The sequence below is a fragment of the Mastigoproctus giganteus genome, chromosome 12, assembly GCF_048544385.1.
Source record: "Mastigoproctus giganteus isolate SK-2022 chromosome 12, ASM4854438v1, whole genome shotgun sequence".
Taxonomy (NCBI): Eukaryota; Metazoa; Arthropoda; class Arachnida; order Uropygi; family Thelyphonidae; genus Mastigoproctus; species Mastigoproctus giganteus.
Genome location: NC_143586.1, coordinates 123561255 through 123573989, shown reverse-complemented (window position 1 = coordinate 123573989; position 12735 = coordinate 123561255). Strand labels below are relative to the sequence as shown.

At 37.7% G+C, this 12735-nt stretch overlaps 1 protein-coding gene across 1 annotated transcript in view; it reads left to right on the top strand.

Moving 5' to 3' along the window:
• LOC150077388 (leucine-rich repeat-containing protein 56) overlaps positions 1–12735 on the top strand; it is a 115185-nt gene that overhangs the window by 795 nt on the left and 101655 nt on the right. The gene's annotated exons all lie outside the window — the stretch shown is intronic.

Genomic DNA, 12735 nt, shown 5'->3' with positions numbered 1-12735 from the left:
GTGCCCCTCAGGGTTCGGTGTTGGGCCCATTGTTGTTTTGTATATTTATCAATGATATTGACGAAGGTATATAAAGCTTAATGTCAAAGTTTGCAGATGATACAAAGGTTGACAGGGTTGTTAATAACAGTAATGACAGTATCCTGAGCTGCAACAGGATTTGGAAAAGTTGGTTAGATGGGCTGAGAAGTGGCAACTGAAGTTTAACATTGACAAATGCAAATTATTGCATATGGGTAGCAGTAACCCCAAAGAAATGTACCAACTATGTGGTGTTACACTCAGGGTAGTGGAGAATGAAAGAGACCTGGGGGTAATTGTGCAGTCAGATATGAAGTTTTCTGAGCAGTTCCAGGGCAGGTCATGGGGTTTTGTCAATGATATATAGGAATTTTGCTATCAGGGATCAGGAGATGATTATCCCCTTGTATAAGGCAATGGCCACACCTTGAGTACTGCTTACCGGTATGGAAGTCTCATTTTAGGAAGGATGTAGAATTGCTGGAACGAGTACAGAGAAGGGCAACAAGACTGATGAAGGGAACAAAGGGGTGCTCTTATGAAGAAAGGCTTAAGGTCTGCAAATTGCAGCTTTTGGAGACTAGGCACCTGTGAGGTGATCTGAGTGAGGTGTATAAGGCCTTGAATGGATTGAGCAGGCTTAATGTTGAGGGGATTCTTTCTCTTCCTCAGGTTACAAACCTGAGGGTGCATAGATTCAAACTGAGGAAAGCCAGTTGTAGAATAGATGTGCAGAAGTTTGCCTTTAGCCAGTGTGTAGTTGATTGCTGGAACAAACTTCCATCTATTGTTGTGGAAGTTGATAGCTTAAATAAATTCAAGGCAGAACTAGCCAAACATTTGGAATGAATGGATCAGTGAAATAGGAAGGGATTTTTTTTTGTTTTGTTTTTTTGCTGATGCTGTATAGGCTTGCTTTCTTGCATCATGTGCCTTTGCGAATGCTAATCACCAGGTAATGATCCGACCCATCCTTGGCACTCCTCATTAACCTGTGGTCTTTTGTTGTCAATACTGACTTCTGGTGAGTAATTATAAAGTCTATAATTGATTTCTGCTGGAATGATGGTCGCTGCTATGGATGTTTTTGTGTTGAAAAAAGGTGTTAAGAATTTTCAGGTGGTACTGTTTACAGAAATTGGTAAGTCCCTTCTCCAAAGCAACCCACTACATCGTCATTCCTTTTTGATCCTACTTGTCCATTTAGATTTCCTCTCAAAACTATTTGTTGATTTTTCTTAACCAAATCCATTTGTTCATAGAGGAGACTAGGCACCTGTGAGGCGATCTGATTGAGGTGGAACATATGGTAGAACTTATCCTTTTCAGCATCAGGTGCATATACACCCAATGTAACCATTTCCTGGCCGTGTAGGTTGAAATTGACTTTAATGAATCTTTCATTAATTTGATCATTGCCCATAACAAATCCTTCTAGTCTCTTACCTACTAGAACACCAACACCTGCTTTAGCTCTTTCTGATTTTTAACCCAACTCCAGTAATGAACATATTCTTCAATCTGTTCATTTCCTTTTTCTTTGTTTCAATCGTGTTTCAAGAATATCAAGGTGCATCTCTTTTGCACCTTGATATAATATCTCTGTAAATATCTCTTGTGTGAGCTGAGCTTCAAAAATCAAACATAAATGACTAAATAATTTGTCAAGCCATTCCATATTTCATTAAAATAAATGTATGTGCACGAACATGCCTAAAAATGGTTTTTCATTAATGGCCATTCTAATGGAAAAAAAAGTAAAATGAAATTTTATTTCATTCTGAATATTAGGTGACTTGGTACACAGGAGCAGAATTGCACCTTGCCAAATTCAACCTTAACTGCACCAAGAAGTTGATGTATTTGTTATACAGTTTAGTGTTTAAAAAAATATTTTTATTTAGTAATAAATGACTAAATAAAAATGTTTAACATAAATTACAAAAATAATACTGTAAATTAAAACATAATGAAGAAACCAAGTTGAAATGAAGAAACTAAGGGCCTATATACAGTGGTGGGATTCAAATAATTTAACAACCGGTTCACTGCCCTAATGACTGTTCTAAGTATAAAAAAACTATATACCGAAAGGTAGTTTATTATTTCATGCAGTTAATACTTAAATAAGAACAATAAAAGAGGTCCACAAAACTAGATTATGTTATAAGAAAGAGTTTTAAAATATTAATGAAAAAATATTAAATAATACCTGACAAAAAAGATAATACCTTGAGCAGAAAAAGGTGGCATGGAAAGGTTACAGAACAACAAAAAGTACTGAAGCCTATAACAGCTACAAGGTGATGTGTAATAGAGCCACAGAAAAGGTTCGACAGGCAAAGGCAGTTTATGAGAAATCACTAGCAAACAGAGCAAAGAGGGGGGATAAAGAATTCTTCACATATATAAATGCCAAGAAGAGCAGGACAAACCAGATCGTACCTTTATGTAAGGGAAAGGGGATAGTAATAAATACACCAGCTGCCGTTGCAGATGAACTCAACAGTTATTTTGCATCGATATTTACAAATGAAAAGCCTTTTGTGGCAAAGGGAAATTGTGGGAGCGAAGTTAAAAAATATGTAATTAATGATATTGAAATTTCGCAAGATTATTTAATGAAAAAACTTTCGAGCCTACAGACCAGTAAGGCTCCTGGAGTTGATGGAATATACCCTATAATCTTAAGAGAGGCGGCAAGCGAGTGCATTGAACCATTGAGGCTAATTATGCGAGCATCATTAGACTCTGGGGAGATTCCCTTGGATTGGAAAAGTGCAAATGTATCTCCCATACATAAGGGTGGCTCTAAAAGTGAAGTTGGAAATTATCGACCTGTCAGTCTGACTTCAGTAGTAGGGAAAATCATGGAGGCAATGATCAAGGGTGGAATTCAGGATCATTTGGATCGAATTGAAATTCTCAAGGATACTCAGCATGGTTTCGTAAAGGGAAAATCATGTTTAACAAATCTGGTTCGCTATTTCGAAAGGGTCACTCACGAGCTGGATTTAGGGAATAATTTCGACATTGTTTATTTAGATTTCAGCAAAGCTTTTGACTCAGTCCCACATGAGCGGTTGCTTTATAAGCTGGAACAGGTTGGAATCACTGGGAAAATCCTTAGATGGATAGAAGGATGGCTTCAGGGCAGGAGGCAGAGGGTTGTGATAAATGGCTATTCCTCAGATTGGGTTGATGTAAGAAGTGGGGTTCCCCAAGGATCAGTATTAGGACCACTGTTGTTTTTAATTTTCATAAACGACATTGATGAAGGGATAGAGGGCGTGATGTCTAAATTTGCAGATGATGTTAAAATTGGGAGAGTAGTTAATGATCACTGTCAAGCTGAGCTTCTTCAGAGAGACCTAGATAGACTTCAGGAATGGTCAGAAAAATGGCAGCTGTGCTTTAATCCAACAAAGTGTAAGGTATTACACCTGGGAAACAGTAATCCCAAAAAAACTTATTCACTTGGTGGAGTTCAACTAAAGCCAGTACTGGAGGAAAGGGACTTGGGTGTTACGATACGGTCAGACATGAAATTCTCTGAGCATTGTAAACAGGTTGCAAGGAAGGCCCATGGTGTCCTATCAATGATCTATCGAACTTTTGCAAGTAGAGATAGGGACGTGATAATCCCATTATATAAGGCTTATGTTAGACCACACTTGGAATACTGTGTTCAAGTATGGAGACCGCACCTGAAGAAAGACATCGAGCTTCTTGAAAGGGTGCAAAGAAGGGTAACTCGCCTGGTGAGATCGGCAAAAGGGCGTCCTTATGAAGAAAGACTTTGAATATGTGGGTTGCAGAGTTTGGAAACTAGACACCTTAGAGGAGATTTGATTGAGGTGTTTAAGGCTCTGAGAGGCATCAGTAAAATGAATGAGGACAAAATTTTCAAGATTATAAATGATGCTAGAACTAGGGGACATAAATTCAAGTTACGGGGGGAAATGTTTAGATTGGATTGCAGGAAGTTCTATTTTAGCCAGCGAGTTATAAATTACTGGAATAAGTTGCCTTCATGGGTGGTAGAGGCCGACAGTTTGGGGAAATTCAAAGGTCATCTGGATAGTACTTTCGGGTAAGGGAAGCACATAGGATGATAGGTTTAATTTCCTTTTTATTTATTTTTTATTTTATTAATTATTATTATTTAGTTATTTATTTTTTTGTTTTTATCATTGTTTTGTTCGGATTTATTTTTTTTAATTTTTTTTTTTTTTTTTGGCTGGTGCAGCATAAGCCATAGGCTTTCTTGCACCATGCGGCCGTTACTAATACTAATACTAATACTAAAAGACTAAAACTGTTATTTAAGATATTTCCATATTGCTTCTTGATTGGCGTCTTCACTTGCAATTTTCTTCACTTTTATCCGAGCATCATCTGTTGAGTGATTTATCCTTCACCATCTTTTCACTGTAGGAGTAGGATCCCATTCCTTTAAAGATAGGCCGATTAGACTAATAGTCATTGTGTTTGATATATTAGAAACAGTTACGCGACTTCTCTTCTCTGAACATATTATGTTCATCTTTGAAAAACCCCTTTCCGCTTCTGCTGAACTTACAACAATTGTTCTGACAATATTTTTAGCTCTTTGAACACTTTCAGGAATTGCATAATTCTGGGAATTTTTTAAAACGTTTTCCAAGAAATATCGATAATCATTAATATCAATTTGGTAATTAAAAATGTCATTAAATACGAGCAATTGTTCTTCAGCTGCTTTCCATGGAACTAGTACTTCTTCAATATTCCAGTAATCTGGCTCCAAAAAATTGAGAAATTGTAATTTACTCCTATCTTGAAACTGGTTACAACTTGCTTTTAAATGTTCACAATCCATTAGTTTTTTTTTTTTTTCAAATTTGTTATGATGTTTTCTAAAAGTCTTTCTCGAGGAAGTTCGAGACAAATCGATGATTTTCTACAAATTTTATATTTTTGAAGGTTTCTGAAGTAATTAATTCATCAACTTTTTTTTCGTATGGACCCTTTTCCTTTCCAAGCATTTGAAATGCTTTAATAGATCTTATCATGAGTTTTTCAGCCTTTATTATGTCTATATTTCTTGCTTGCAGTGCATTTGAAAGAAGAGAAATTTCATTTAAAATATCAATCATCAATGCCAAATCAGTTATAAAATATATATTTTCAAGACGGGCAGCCATACCTAAGTACTTTTTATTTGAATAAAAATAGTGATGTAGCGCTGGATAAGCACGCCACACAGCTAGGGTTGACCTTAAACTACAGGCAGCCCATCTTGGTCCCAAAACTCTACCAATCTTTATAATTTCAATTCCAAGTTGTTCGGATATTTTGGAAAGTTCAATTTGGTTCTTATTGGATTGATGAAAATTAGTATATATCTTATCAATAAATATTTTAAAATGATTTACTTGCTTTGTTTCCTTTATCGAATCATCTAAAACAAGATGGAGGCGATGATTTAAACAGTACCATATTATATGTTTGGAAAATCTTTTGCAATCCTAGTGCTCACTCCAGATTTTCTCCCAGGCATAACGCTGGCACCATCGGAGCAAAATCCTATTAAATTTTTTTCTAGGTAATTCTTAGTAAGCCCAACATTATTTAAACTTTCCATAACTGAAGAACATATTGTCTCTGCATCTTGTTTTTCCAATTCAACTAGTTCAATGAAAATTGTTGGTGATGTAACTGAATCCAAGGCCAATTCTAATACAACAAATTCTGATTTTGGTTTCTTATTGAAAAAATCTATCAAACTCTGTTGCTTTTTCATCCTTTTAAGGGCTACTGCCAAAAATTTTAAAAATGTTTTATTTTAATATATTATAGAGCAGGAGCGGATATGTACCAATATATTTGAATATTTTTACTGGTTCTGTCCACGTGTGGGCATATCATAAACTTTTATAAACAAAGCACTATGCTTATACCATTGATAAACATCAGTTAGAACATACATTTTCTTCATTTTATCGATACTAAACGAAAATTTCTTGCTGAATTAATAAATGGCATAGAATACCAGGCGCCCACCTTAGAGAGAACCCTGATCATAAGTGCCATTTTAACAACCGGTTTGCCTAACTCAACAAAAAATTAGGTATCGGTTCTGCCGAACCGGTGCGAACCGGCTGAATCCCACCACTGCCTATATAATAATGTATTGGTGTTCTGCTTGTCGCATTACGCTTTTTACAGATTGTCTTGTATTCACTGAACCATAAATTTATTTCGGGACTTCTAAGAACTTTGTGATCACTTTACAAACTTAAACAAAGTTTGTAAAAAGTTTTCTATGTCCTCTTCAATAGTATCGATATTGTGGAAGAATAAACATGTTTGCATATTTGCATTGGAAACGGTGCCTCCGTAGCCAGGTGGGCAGGAGCAGCAGTGCGTAACACACGCTTCTTGATTAGGCCGGGATTCGAGCCCATGAGCCACCAAATAATGAGGATGCGGAAAGGTCAGGGAATGACCACCGCATATAGTAGTAGTAGTAGTAGTAGTAGTAGTAGTGGCACATGATGCAAGAAAGCAAGTGTAGGAGCTTATGCAGCATCAGCCAAAAAAAAAAAAAAAAAAAATCATCACACCATTCCCTCCAAATGCCTGTCCAGTTCCTCCTTAAATTTATTTAACCTATCAACTTCCACAACGACAGATGGAAGTTTGTTCCAGCAATTAACCACCCGCTGGCTAAAGGCAAATTTCCGCACATCTATTCTACATCTGTCCTTTCTTAATTTGAACTTATGTCCCCGTAGGTTCGTAATCTGAACAAGTGGAAGGATCCCATCAGAATTCAGCGTGCTCAACCCATTCAAGGCCTTATAGACCTCAATCAGATCACCGCGCAGGTGCCTAGTCTCCAGCCACTGCAATTTGCAGAACTTAAGCCTCTCTTGGTAAGAGAATCCCTTCATTCCCCTCACCAATCGTGTTGCTCTTCTCTGTACACGCTCAAGCAAATCTACATCCTTCCTAAAATGAGGCCTCCAGACCTGTACGCAGTACTCAAGGCGTGGCCTGACCATTGCCTTATACAGAGGGACAATCACCTCCTTTTCCCTGCTAGCAAAATTCCTATATATCATTGACAAAACCCCATGACCTGCCCTAGCAGCCTGTCTGCATTGCTCAGAAAACTTCATATCTGACTGCACAATTACTCCCAGGTCTTTTTCATTTTCTACCACCTTAAGTGTAGTACCACACAGTTGGTACGTTTCTCTGGGGTTACTTCTACCCATATGCAGTACTTTGCATTTGTCAAGGTTGAACTTCAGTTGCCACTTCTTAGCCCATCTGCCCAAATTATCTAGATCCTGTTGCAGTAGCACACTGCCATTACTGTCATTAACAACCCTGCCAACCTTTGTGTCATCTGCAAACTTCGACATTAAGCCTGATATACCTTCATCAATATCATTGATAAATACACAAAACAACAGTGGACCCAACACCGAACCCTGTGGGACTCCACTAATAACATTAGTCCATGAAGAGCAGCACCCATTGATTACCACCCTCTGTCTTCTCCCACTTAACCATCCTTTTACCCATTGTAGCAACTTACCCTTAATACCATTCTGCTCCAATTTGTACAGTAGTCTTCCATGCGCAACAGTGTCAAAAGCTTTCCTGAAATCCAAGTATATGATATCAAAATTATTTTTCGCATCCAGTTCCTTTGTGACCACATCATAATAACCAATCAAATTTGTCAGACAAGACTTTCCCTTAACAAACCCATGCTGTGTTTGAATTATTGCTGCAGTCTTGTCTAGATGATCCTGCAATGCATCTTTAACCAGTGACTCCATTATTTTACCCGGAACAGAAGTTAAACTAACTGGTCTGTAATTACTCGTGTCACCCTTCGATCCACCTTTGTGAATTGGGGACACATTTGCACATCTCCAGTCCGTGGGAACCTCCCCTGAGTCCAAGGATGCTCTCATAATTATGGCTAAGGGTTTGCTTAGTTGCTTTGCCGCCTCCTTTAAAATAACTGGATAGATCCCATCCACCCCAGGTGCCTTTCTTATGTTTAACTTCAACAATTTCTCCTCCACTTTGCTCTCAGTTATTACAAAATCATTAAGCACACTGCTACAATTTGTTAACCTTCTTCCATTTTCAAACTGTAATAATTCCTCACGTGTGAATGTAGATGCAAAATACTCATTCAGTTTGTTTGCTATCTGAGCAGGATCATCAACAGTCGAACCATCGATGTCAAGTGGACCAATCATATTCATCCCCTTCCTTTTAGAGTTTATATAAGTAAAGAAATCCTTGCTGTTTTTCTTAGCATCCTTTGCCAAAGATTTCTCGTAATCCGCCTTCGCCTGCCGAACCTCCTTTGTGACCTGATTACAGACTAGCTTATATCTGCCACAGGCTTCTGCGTCACCTGATAATTTATATGCATCCCATGCATTTTTCTTCTCTGTCACGAGTCTCATTAGTTCATTTGATAACCATTTAGGCCTAAACCTTGAACAATATTTCTTAATCGGTATATAAAGTCTTGTAGCTTCCACGATTAATTCCTTGAATGCTTCCCACTTAGAATTTACTGTTGGTAACATCGTCAGTTGATCCCACTGTACAGAATTTAAAAACTGTCTGAGACCACTGTACTCCCCTTTACGGAAGCAAAAACCCTTTCCTTTACCCCTGAAGGTAGTTACCTCTTTGAGTAAATCCCACTTCAGCACACTGTGATCACTGCCACCTAGTGGTTCCTTTATCTGCAAATTCTTAATACACGAATGATCACTGCTGATAACCAGATCAAGAGTATTACTTTCTCTGGTTGCCTCTCGAACATGCTGCTGCAGAAAACAATCATCCAATAAATCCACAAAAGTCTGACTGGTGTGTGAGTGACCAACCCACAAGTTCCAGTCAATATCTGGGAAGTTAAAATCCCCCATTATAAGACATTCAGATTTACTGGCCCACTCTATTTCTCTGTACAATTGTTCATTGTACTCATTCAAGTCATTAGGCCTATAACACACTCCTACCCTTATTTTTCCTTTCGCAGTGCTTATCTCGCACCAAACTGACTCAACAGAGCACTGTTCATCTATATTAACTGGGTGCACTTCCTTTGATTTTATGTTTTTCTTAATTAACAGCATAACACCCCCTCCCTTTCTGTCCTGTCTATCCTTTCTGTACACATTGTACTCCCCAAATTCCAGTTCTGCATTCCTTATATCTTTGTGACACCACGTCTCTGCTATCCCAACAATATCCGCCTTTGATGTCTTGACCAACACTTCAAATTCATCAAATTTATTTACTATACTTCTAGCATTGGTATACATGCAAGCATACATGCTCCTATGTCTATTCCTGGTTACCCTAACACATCCCATATACCCAACTATTCCATGATGACTGCCATCCGTCCCTGAAACCCCCAACACCCCTCGCTCCAGGTCGCTTCTTATTCTAATAGAAGTTGTGCAAGAATCACCTTCACCTCTGCCTGCGGTTACTGTTAAACTATTAGTCTTTGTATCCCCCCAAACTAGCAGTTTTCCGACCCACCTAACACTGCCTCGATAGCATCAGCAAATATTCTTGCACCCTTTCTATTTAAGTGTATCCCATCCCTGTAGAAGCAATCTCTCCTGTTAACAAGTACAGTCCAGGCTGAAAAAAATTCTACCCCTTGAGCCTTGCACAATCCTTCCAGGGCCGAATTGATCGACAAGGCTCTCATCATGTACTCCCTCCTATCGTGTCTGGGCAGAATTGCAGACACTTTCAAATTCAACCCTATTTCACGGCTTTTTTTCAACAGTGACCTGTACTTGTTGAGTAATTCTGCCGGTCTCCTACTCTTAATATCATTAGTGCCAACGTGTACAACTATATCACCTTTTGTGCCCTTGAAAGATGATATCCGCTCTACAACGTCATCAACCTTTGCCCCTGGCAGACATACCCTGGTCCTGTTCCACCTATCCTTTTTACAAAGGATATCCCAGAAGCAATATGGCCTTAGTTGCTAATGCTCCTAAAAACCAAATAACAACAACAGCATTGGAAAAGAACATAGCTGAAGAAAAAAATTTAGAAAGTGTGAGGTTACAAATCTCAATTAAGCACTGCTTCAATGGTTCACTACATAAAGAAGTGCTGGATTTTCAACAGACGGTCCGAATTTTGAAGACTCAAGCAGAAAAATTTGCTAAACAATTTGGACAAGACGATTTTGTATGTAACAACAGTTGGCTGGATCAATTTAAAAACCGAATACAATCATATTAATGCAAATAATATTTAGGTATATACTAATATTATTTTTTTCTCTCTAATATTTCTTTTGTGTTTTGAATCTATCTTTTTATCAAGTTATTATTATTATTATTAGCCATATGGTGCAAGGAAGCCTGAGGCTTATGCTGCACCAGCCAAAAAAAATTTCTGAGTTACCCTGAGAGAGAGAGAGAGAGAGAGAGAGAGAGAGAGAAGTAGAAGGAAATCACCAAGAAAAAGAAGAATGATGATATCCAGCTCTGAACACTGGGAGTCCAAGCCCATACTCACCAGATGTGAGCCCCTATTGAGAATTAAAAAAAATAGAAGGTAAATTTAACTCATCACTGATATAGTGAGTAATGGTTATAATGAGAAAATTTTGTCAGTCCCTTGATGCTCATTATAACCAAGTTTGACAAATATGCTAAATTTAAGTTATTTATTTGTAAATACTTGTGTAATCTGTTAAATTTTTATATACACCCTTCTATCCAGGCGGCTGTATAGGAGATGAAACCAAGATTCATAAACAGAATTAATAATAACAAGAATTATTACTACCCTACCTATTAACTACTGTGTGAATATAATATGCATCTATATACAATCAGAATTTTTTAATTTTTTTATTTTTTTTATTTCTGTAAAATGAGCATCAAATTTCAGCAGATGTTTGTCACAATTACCAGTTAATAGTTATTTTTCTGACATATGATATAATACACAACTTTGATTTGGGAGTTACATTTATTTTTGATTGAAAAAAGCTTGTTTCAGAAAGGATTTGAAAATAAATTACACCACTCTATGTTTTGAAAATTTTACCAGACTTTTATATTTAAATATATGTTAAAAACACTACTAAAAGGGCAGTATGATAGAAAGTCCACTAAACACTCACCTCTAATTTTAAAAACTGATCTATAATGGGTCAAATTTTCATTTCTTTGATTTTCTTGTAGCTCCTTCTACTTTACAGTCGCTCTTCAGCATCCAGCAATAGTCAGCCATAATGTTGACATTCCACCTCTCCTGATTGCCTGATCTCCATGGCTTTAATGCCCTGGTGAAATCTCACCTTGTTCTTCACTAATATTTTATTTTTTCTGTGAAGTAGTCGATATGAGAGTGTAAAAAATGTACCTTGACAATCATTATTATTATTATTAGCCATATGGTGCAAGAAAGCCTGAGGCTTATGCTGCACCAGGCAAAAAAAAAAAAATTCTGAATTACCCTGAGAGAGAGAGAGAGAGAGAGAGAGAGAGAGAGAGAGAGAGAGAGAGAGAGAAGGGAATCACCAAGAAAGAGAAGAATGATGATATCGAGCTCAGGACCTGGGTGTGCCAAGCCCTTACTCGCCAGATGTGAGCCCCCTGGGGGTATGCTACAGCCCAGCTTCTTGAAGTTCGCCAACATATTTTCAACTATACTTATTTTTGTAATATGGATCCTTGTTGTTCCCTGAGAAGTGCTCAACAACAGACCTGAAGTTAATCCATACTGATTTTCATTTTCCCTTTTATTTATAGTTCCCTCGATCTCAAAATCTCGATCCCTCATCAGTTTGCAAATTTGATTTCTAACAAAAACACCTTTTAGCTTCTCTTGGGTGATCAATGGGAATTTAGTACAAAGGTAGTTCAAGCAGGGACCTTTCTGAGGTAAAGCTTTCACGAACTGTTTCATCAAACCCAGTTTGATCTGCAAGGGTGGAAGGAAGACAGTTTTATGTCCTCCTGTGGTTTTTGAATTATGTTCTTTTATTGGTGCAACAAACTGCCCATCTTTGACCAGACCTTGATATCCCAGTGCTTACTTCTTTGTCCAGCTGTCCCACTCATACAAAAAAAAGGCATTTTGTGTAGTCAGATTGATGTCCAAGTAACCTGCCTATCACTTTAAAGGCAGTACAGATCAACTAAACATGTTATTCATACAAATTTGTACTTAATATTTGTCAACAACTTCTTCAAGTTCTCATTTATTTAAAATGCTGTTGTTTGGTTTTTAGGAGCATTAGCAACTAAGGCCATATTGCTCCAGGATATGCGGTGGTCATTCCTTAACCTTTCCGCATCCTCCGTATTTGGTGGTGACGGGCTCGAACCCCGGTCTAATCAAGAAGCGTGTGCTACGCACTGCTGCTCCTTCCCACCTGGCTACGGAGGCGCCCCTTTAAAATGCACAGAGTGGGCTACTGGAATTGATCCATATTTATTTCCATTGCATAGTAACATTCCTTTGAGACTCCTCTTTGGTGACAGTGAAAACTCTCCACTGCATAGGACTAAGTAATTGCTAAATGTAATTGCAAAAAAAAAAAAAAACCCATAGAATCGTCCTCAGAAAAGTAAGAGACTAGTTCTCATTCCCTTGTGTCTGCACCATGAGAAAAAGTCCAATGTGCTAGCA